This window comes from Octopus sinensis, unplaced genomic scaffold (assembly GCF_006345805.1).
Source record: "Octopus sinensis unplaced genomic scaffold, ASM634580v1 Contig05433, whole genome shotgun sequence".
Taxonomy (NCBI): Eukaryota; Metazoa; Mollusca; class Cephalopoda; order Octopoda; family Octopodidae; genus Octopus; species Octopus sinensis.
The window spans coordinates 1-8,853 of NW_021828318.1; the positions used below are offsets into that span (position 1 = coordinate 1).

General features: G+C 36.3%; 1 long non-coding RNA gene across 1 annotated transcript; it reads right to left on the reverse strand.

Annotated features, from left to right (window-relative positions):
- Positions 1 to 4,453: 4,453 nt before the first annotated feature.
- Positions 4,454 to 5,453, reverse strand: LOC118761037. Its single transcript, XR_004997118.1, has 4 exons — positions 5,442 to 5,453; positions 5,395 to 5,400; positions 4,778 to 4,780; positions 4,454 to 4,583 (listed from the first exon to the last, which is right to left on the reverse strand). It is a non-coding gene; the product is annotated as an uncharacterized LOC118761037 (long non-coding RNA).
- Between the last annotated feature and the right edge of the window lie 3,400 nt (positions 5,454 to 8,853).

Genomic DNA, 8,853 nt, shown 5'->3' on the forward strand with positions numbered 1-8,853 from the left:
AATAATAATAATAATAATAATAATAATAATAATAATAATAATAATAATAATAATAGCAACAACACGACAAAACATCGAAAAATACATAGGAATGAGAACCCAGGTTCGAAATTTCCCCAAGACACCTGTTGAAGGCTGGATGGTGTATCAGCCGAAATGTTGTGTTAACAACAAAGAAGATGAGGTCAAATATCCGTCAAATGTAAATTATGTAAATAATGTTTTGAAAGTAATTTGAATAAGGTGGGATATCAGCATTGGGTATTCTAGGGCCATTCTTTGTATACCAAACTGTCACTGGGGACGCTCATCTAAACTTGCTGGCGGAATCCATCGTTCCATGTGTCAAAGAGCAGTTAGATGACGAAGAGATTTACCTTTAGCAAGGTGTTGCACCTCTCCATTACCATCATGATGTAAAGACCTATCTTGATGCAATTTTTTCGAACAGATGAATTGGTCGAAGAGGTTGTGTTAAATTCCCTGCTCGTTCACCAGACATCCCTTCAATGGACTTCTTTTTATGAGGATATCTCAATGGTAAGATTTACCGCTGAAACCAGCAAGAGTCGATGAGCTGAGAGAGGAAGTTCAAAGACAATGTCCTGCGGTTCCAAATAGAATTATTCGTAGCGTTTTTAAATCCATAGATCAGCAGTATCGGTTGTGTTTGGAGAGTTGTGGTCGTCAGTGTGAACATTTATGAAAATGCATTTATCTATTTTGCGTTTAACCATTAATCATTGTCAATAAACAGTGTATTTATTGTTGTTTAAAGAGCGAGTTTTTTTACCATGTAATTGGGAATTTGAACCATTAATCTTGTTTCTAAGTCAATAAACACCGAATTGTCATTTAAAGTATGAGTACATTTTGGGGGACACCCTCTGTGTGTGTGTGTGTGTGAGAGAGAGAGAGAGAAAGAGTGAGTGGACATAAGAAAGAAAAGGGCACAACGTATTTTGTAGGAGTCACAGTTTGATACGGTTTGATGCGACTTAAAATTTTGCAGGCCTCTAACAGAAGCCCGTCTCTTTCAAATTGCTGTATATACACCAATGTGTTGAACTAGAATATCAGTGAAATAAAGAACATTGACAAGAAAATTCGTAAGCTGCTGACTTGCAATAAGATGCGCCAACCGAAGGTAGACGCGTTTTTTCACAGAGCCCAAGGAGATCGAGGTTTGATTTAGTTTGAAATCTCTCACAAAACCGCCTCAATTGGACTGGTCAAATATCTTGAAACCTCTAAAGACTGGATCCTAAAATTCGTTGGAAGTCAGGAGAGGCGTAAGAAACACATTCCGTCATGAAGGAGAGCAAAACATTTGCTATTGAGTTTATGCATAATACCCTGGCTGACCAGAATGGAAGTGCGGCAACTGTTGTTGCAAAGGTGGTGATTAATGAATTATAACTGATTAATGAATTCAGTTATAACCCAGAGGAGGATATAACTTTTGCATCATACTATAGAAGGTACAAAGAAACTTTTAAGCAAGATTGCAAATCATAGATGTACGAACAAAAAGTAAGATTGTTATCGCAAAAATTAGCTCCGTTAAAGCATGAACGTTACTGTAATTTCATAATGTTCAAAAAACCCAAGTAAATTTATTTTAGAGAAACAACAGAATTACTAACATATTCAGTGATAAAATTTCTCTGTTTAACACTTAAATGGAGTGTTAGAATATAATTAAAAAAAAGAGATGATAATCGTATCACATACGCAGGAACAGTCAACAGGATGTGTGAAAGTTTTAAACTCAAAGAACTTACACCTGAGATGTTCAAATGTCTTACAAGGCCTTACAGCAAGCGAAGATACAGAAACTGGGGCAAAAATTCTTTCTAAATTGGAACCAAAATCTCACTGTTCATGGCAGAAGTATGCCAAAGAATGGTAAACCTGAAACATGATGTAGAAAAAAATCAAGAAAAGGATTCCTCAAAAATACAGATATGCCGACCAGAAAAGTACAACTAAAACAAATCACCATGTTATAATCTATGTTATGGATGAGGGGGCATACATTTCAGAAAAGACTGTCCATTTAAAAATCAAAAAGTTACAGTTGCAAAAGAATTGGTCACAAGAGTTCACACTGCAGAACAAAATTACGAAGGTCAAACGTTAAAAATCTTCTCAGCAGAAACAAAAATCGACTCTCAAATATTCGTAAAAATAAATGGAATATGTATTAAACTTCAATTGGATACTGGAAGTGATATTTCAATAATAAATATGGACACATGGAAGAAAATAGGGAAACCTATGTTAAGAAAAACAGTGAAATCTGCACGTAGCGTGACGGGCGATAAATTACATTTCATAAGCGAAATGTTGATTAATGTCACATTTCGAGGGAAAACATACAAGGCTAAAGTCTTCGTCTTTAAAAATGCCACTGACATATTTGGTACCGAATTGTTAGAATTATTCAATTTAAGGGACCATAAATCCCTATTGTAAAACGTAAATGGTTGTCCCTCTGAAAATAATTCGTCTGGAGAGTTAAAGAGAAATATTTTAATATGGTTCTGCTAGTATTCTCGGACAAACTAGGTATGTGCACAAAGACTGAGAGCCCATGGTCCAGGATACATATCGAAAACGCTGGACCAGTGAACGTCGCATACTATATAATCGTTGTGGATAGCTATACAAAGTGGCCAAAAGTATGCAGATGTAATAAACTCACAGCAAAGACAGCAATAAATTTCCTACTCGAGTTATTTGTTCGATAAGGTGTTCCTGACACGTTAGTTTCAGATAATGGAACACAATTCACGGGATATGAATTAAGAAATTTCTTCAAAATACATGCCATAAAGCACATCTTCACCCCACTCTACCACAGTAGTTTGAACGGGCAGGCAGGAAGATCTTTCGGCACGTTCAAGAGAGCTCTAAGAAAAGCTAGGAACGAGAGTATATATCAGGCTGAGTAAAAAGCAAGCAACGCTTTGAAACATGAAATTCATCACGATATATTTCAGTAAAGCGGAAATTTTATTCATCAAACTAAGTACCATTACAATCAACACATCTTTTCAAACGAAAACAAGCTTGTTTATTCCAGTAACATAAAAATCTGGAGTTCTGGAGCGGATGAACTCTTTGAATGCACTTTCAGCATCAGTTTGATTTTTGAACTCCTTCTCTCACAGGAAACTCTCAAGTTGCCTGAAAAGTGGTAGTTGACAGGAGAAAACTCCAGAGGATATGTTTGGTGAGGAAGAACTTCGTAACGAAGTTCCCTCAACTTCTAGAGCGTCATTAGTGAAACGTGTAGTCGAGCATTGTCATGAAGAATGATTGACTCTCTTCTTTTGACAAGTCTGGGACGGAGGAGTAGTAGATCTTTCTCAATGACAGTCTTTAATTGACCGTAATTGATGACAGTTGGGCGTCCACTATGTTCACGATCTTCAAGGCTCAGGTCATTTCCTCACCAAACATTTCGTTGATATCGCAAGCAGTTTCAGCCGCTTTACGTCCTTTTTTGAAGTTGAATAGCAAAATTACTCGAATATTGCGCTCAGTTTCATTTCCGATGATTGTAGCAACGGTGAAAAAAATATCAGTGTTAATTTATTGATGCATTTGGACACGTCTATGTCTGTATTATCAGACAATTTATTTTTTAAATGTTTTTAAAAATTTCAAACTCTGCAAAAATCTGGTACAATTTCTTCATGGTTCAAAACGTTGCTTACATTTTACTCAACTTGATAGAACATCAAATCCAAATACTAATTCAGGAAAAGTCCCCAGCGCGTAAAATAAAATCGATCTTCGATAAATTATTGCCAGGAAAAAAATACATATAAAGGAAAGACAAAAAATACATTTGAAGGGATTATAAGAAATATTACAAAACATTGAAATTACAAAAATATAGAAGAAGGTGGGGAGGATGGCGGTAGAATCAAAAGATTAGGCAAGATGATGCATTTATTTAAAGGACAACATTTGGAACAAAAGAGACACCTTCACCAGTTAAAGATGAGATATTCAGAAGGGTTAATATCAATGAAACTCTTCTATGATATGTTTCAAGTGCCAGTACCGAGAGATATTGAACCCCGTAGAACTAGCTTCGGAAAATGAAAACAGACTGAATATATGGAAGTATTAAATTTTCAAAAAAATGTATTAAATTTTCAAAAAGAAAACAAGAGTGAAAACATGAGTGTTTCGTACAAGGAAAAGAAAAGTGCTGTGTACAATGAGCAATACTACCTTAAAAATCGGGCAACAATTAAGATACAACAGCTAAAAAAAGTGGGAGCGGAGCTGGAAAGAAAAAAATTAAAAGAAAAGAAATTCCACTTTCTGACAGTAGTCGGAATCTCAAAAGGAGAGGTGTTGTGATGAGAGTAACGACACCCCTTTGCGAGTGAAATACTGATGCGAGTGAAATACTGATCCTAGTAAGTTAGAGGATCAGAGTTTGGAGTTGAGTGAAGTTTGTGTCGGAAGGTGTCGGTTGGTTAGTTCACAAGGAATATTGATTGTTGATTCGTAAAGAGATTTATTAGTTCGTTACATTGTTGTTACTGTTGTCTGGTTATCTTATTTATTGTACGTAACAATTTACGTTATAATACAATGGGTACGGAGCTCGGAGCTAAAGGCAGAGAACAAAGGCTTCATCTTAGGTGTTCAAGATCAAAGCTTATTGACCAGGACTTACCAAGCCAATATGATGTAAAATTGAGTGGATCCAAAGTGCCGATTCTACAAGGATGAGATTGAAAGAGAGGACCATCTGCTCTCCGAGTGTAAAGTTTTAGCATCAGTGGAGTATAAATCAAGAGATAACAGAGTTGGACAATATCTGCACTGTCGGCATTATAAAATCAAAACTGCTGACAAATTTTATAAGCACCACTTTGAGGCTGTAACTGGGGGAGAAAATGTAACGATTCTATGGGACTTTTCAGTACACACAGACAGAACCATCAAGTCCAATAAACCGAAAATTGTTGTGAAAGACAAAAGCAATAAAGTCTGTTTATTGATTGATATGAGCGTCCCTTGTGATCATAATATATTTTCACAAAAGAATTTGACAAGCTCAGAAAATATACAGATCTGATCATTGAAATCGAAAAATAAAGTGGCATTTCAGGACGGTTACAATACCAGTGATTGTAAGAGCAGTTGATCAAAACAGGAAATGAAAATTATTTGAGAATGATCCATGGTTTATCACCGATGCAAGAAGTGCAAAAGACCTTCTTAACTTTTAAAGTGCACGTATTGAGAAGAACATTGAAAGGGAAGAATGCTACTGCTATTAAGCCCTAGCATACACCGTTTCCAGTTGGCCATTCTTCCCTTTCATGGGACTGCCACAGTAAGCTGGCAACATACCGTCACATTATACTTATTATTGTTGTTATTTGCAACTTCACCAGCACTACCACTTACAACAAATACTACCTACTTCAGAGCAATACACACAAGCAACACAAATCTTGTGACACATCTTAGAGACAAAACAGATATCACAATAATAATAACAATAATAATAATAATAATAATAATAATAATAATAATAATAATAATAATAATAATAATAATAATAATAGAGATATAGACTTGGATACAGCAATGAACCCTAATAAATTAGCTAACGTACGAAGATACATTCTCAAAGCCAAAAAAATATCAGAAATAGAAATAGAACATTTAAAAGAAAAAATACACCAGGAAAATGTAGATAGAAGCCACACAACAATGCCCAATAATAAAACACTGAAACTGTAAAACACGAAGACAAACGCAACATTCCCAACAAACACGATGTAAACAACGAAGGGGAGCCTAATGATTATGATAATATAAAAAATAAAATAATCAAAGAACTGAAAACCACAGAGCCCAAAATGGACCACCGACCATACCTCCCAAGAATAAAAATAAACGCAATAACAACACCAATTATAAACAACATAAAGCTAGCCGTCACTGAACTAGCCACTGAAACAAAAAGTGATATCACTGAACTAAATGACTTGATATACGCAGCAGCCACTGCAGCCACAAAAGAAGCTGGATACTCACCCAAACCCGCCCAAACAGGAGTACCACCACCCAAACAAACCCTGTGGATAAATAACATCCAAAACAAAATTAAAAAATTAGAAAAGACCTGTCGATTCTTAATGAAATCAGCAAACAAGCAACGCTACTAAGCATCAAAAAGAGAACAAAAATGCTCCGCAAATATAACATCACAGAAAAAGATTTGCCGGAGATAAAAGAAAAGCTGAAGCAAGATATCCTTGCCAAAGCTCAAAGGATCCGCCGGTACGAGAAACGCCAACGCTTCTTTGAACAGAACAAAAAGTTCAACTCCGACCCCAAAAAGTTCTACCAAGAACTGGGCAAGAATAAAATAGAAGTCACTGCAGCACCAACGGCAGAAGAATTGGAAGAATTCTGGAGAGAAATATGGTCGGCGAACGAACAGCCAAAAAGAGGAGTATGAAAATAACAAACTCGGCATCTGAACAACTTTGGACCCCCATAACAACTGAAGAGGTCACCCAGGCACTGCAAAAACTAAGCAACTGGAAGGCACCTGGGCATGACAAGATCCCCAACTTCTGGTTCAAATATCTAATAGGAATGCACAAAAAGCTGGCTGAAAACTTTAACAACATACTAGCAGAGCCAGAGACAATGCCTGAATGGCTCACGAAGGGAAAACCATCTTAATTCCCAAATCAAATGAAACACAAAACCAGAAAACTACAGACCAATAACCTGCCTCCCTACTATGTTCAAGGCATTTACTGCAGTGATATCGCAAAGGCTGAACAAGCACCTGGACGAAAACAAACTGTTCCCAGAAGAGCAGAAAGGATGCCGCAAGGGCTCATATGGCTGTAAAGATCAACTAATGATTAATAAAGCCGTAACTGAAGACAGCCACAGAAAGAAGAAAGGCCTCAGTATGGCCTGGATTGACTACAAAAAGGCGTTTGATAGCATCCCCCACACATGGATCCTCGAAACACTAGCCATTAACAAAGTAGCACCAACAATCATAAAATTCATAGAGCACACTATGAATAAATGGCAAACAGTCCTACACCTCCAAACAAAAGAGGGACTCATGAAAACCAAAGACATCCCCATTAGAAGAGGAATATTCCAGGGAAACACGCTCTCTCCACTCCTTTTCTGCTTGGCACTGTCACCTCTATCTGATATGCTAAATAGAACTGGATGCGGATATAAATGTTACGGCAAAACGATCAGCCACCTTTTATATATGGATGACCTAAAACTATACGCTGCAACTGACAAACAGCTGGAAACACTATTAAAGACAGTTCATGGATTTACCAAAGAATAGATATGAAATGTGGATTAGAAAAATGCGCCAAAGTAACCATGAAAAGAGGAAAACTAGTTAAGAGTAACAACATCACACTAGATAAACCAATGAAATAAAAGAATTAGACCAAAGCCAAACTTACAAATACTTAGGAATCCATGAACTGGATAAGACAACACACACCAAAATGAAAGAGAAAATAAAAAAAGAATATTATAGACGAGTTAGATCAATACTAAAAACAGAGCCCAATGCTAAAAACAAGATAATAGGTATCAACACTTTAGCTGTCCCAGTTATAAGTTACAGCTACAATATCCTTAACTGGACACGAAATGAACTGTCCAAAATAGACAGGAAAACAAGAAAAATACTGACAGGATCTAGGATGCATCACCCAAAATCTGACATAGAAAGACCTATATATACAACATATAGAAGGTGGTAGAGGCTTATACAGCTGGAAAACTACTATAAAATAACCACCATAGGATTGCAAAAATACCTACTTCAGAAGGAAGGAAAATTGATCCAGATAGCAGCAAAACACGAGCAAAACAAAAAACTGTTATCAGTATTTAAGGAAGCTGACAAATTCAAACAAGAAATCATACCACCTAATAAACACAAAGAAGAAGAAGAAGAAGAAGAAGATGAAGAAACAACAAAAGCTATAAAACAAATGAAATCCAAACTAAAAATAGAACAGCAACGAGCCATGATAAAACGATGGCAAGAAAAGCCCCTTCATGGTAAATACTGCACTAAACTAAACGCAAAAGAAATAGACAAAGAAAAATCCAGCAATGGTTGAGAAGCTCAGGACTCAAAGCAGAAACAGAGGGATTTTTAATTGCAGCACAAGACCAAAGCCTCCCCACCAGAAATTACCAAAAACATGTAATGAAAAGAAATATTACAAGTAACTGCAGAATATGTGGAGATGGAAAAGAAACAATAAATCATATTATCTCTAGCTGCCCAGTCCTTGCTAAGAAGGAATATATTCACAGACATGACAGCGTTGGAACCTACATACATTGGAAGCTATGCCCACATTATGGAATAACAACAGAAAAAAGATGGTATAGGCACACACCAGAAAAGGTCACAGAAAAGAGAAAGCAACCATACTCTGGGATATGCCGATACACACAGATAGAGAAATTAAGGCCAACAGACCAGATATAGTTGTCAGAGATCATGAAGAAGAAAAAATGCTTTCTAATTGATGTATCAATACGGCAGATGACAACGTGTCTCTAAAAGAAATGGAGAAACTCTCAAAATACAAAGACCTGGAAATAGAGATGACTAGAATGTGGAACCTGAAAACAGAAACAATTCCTATCATAGTAGGTGCATTAGACATGATAAAAAAATATTCAGACAAATACATAACAAAAACACCAGGACTTACAAACACATATAACATACAGAAAATTGCATTACTAGGCACTGCACACATCCTACGCAGAACACTTTCCATA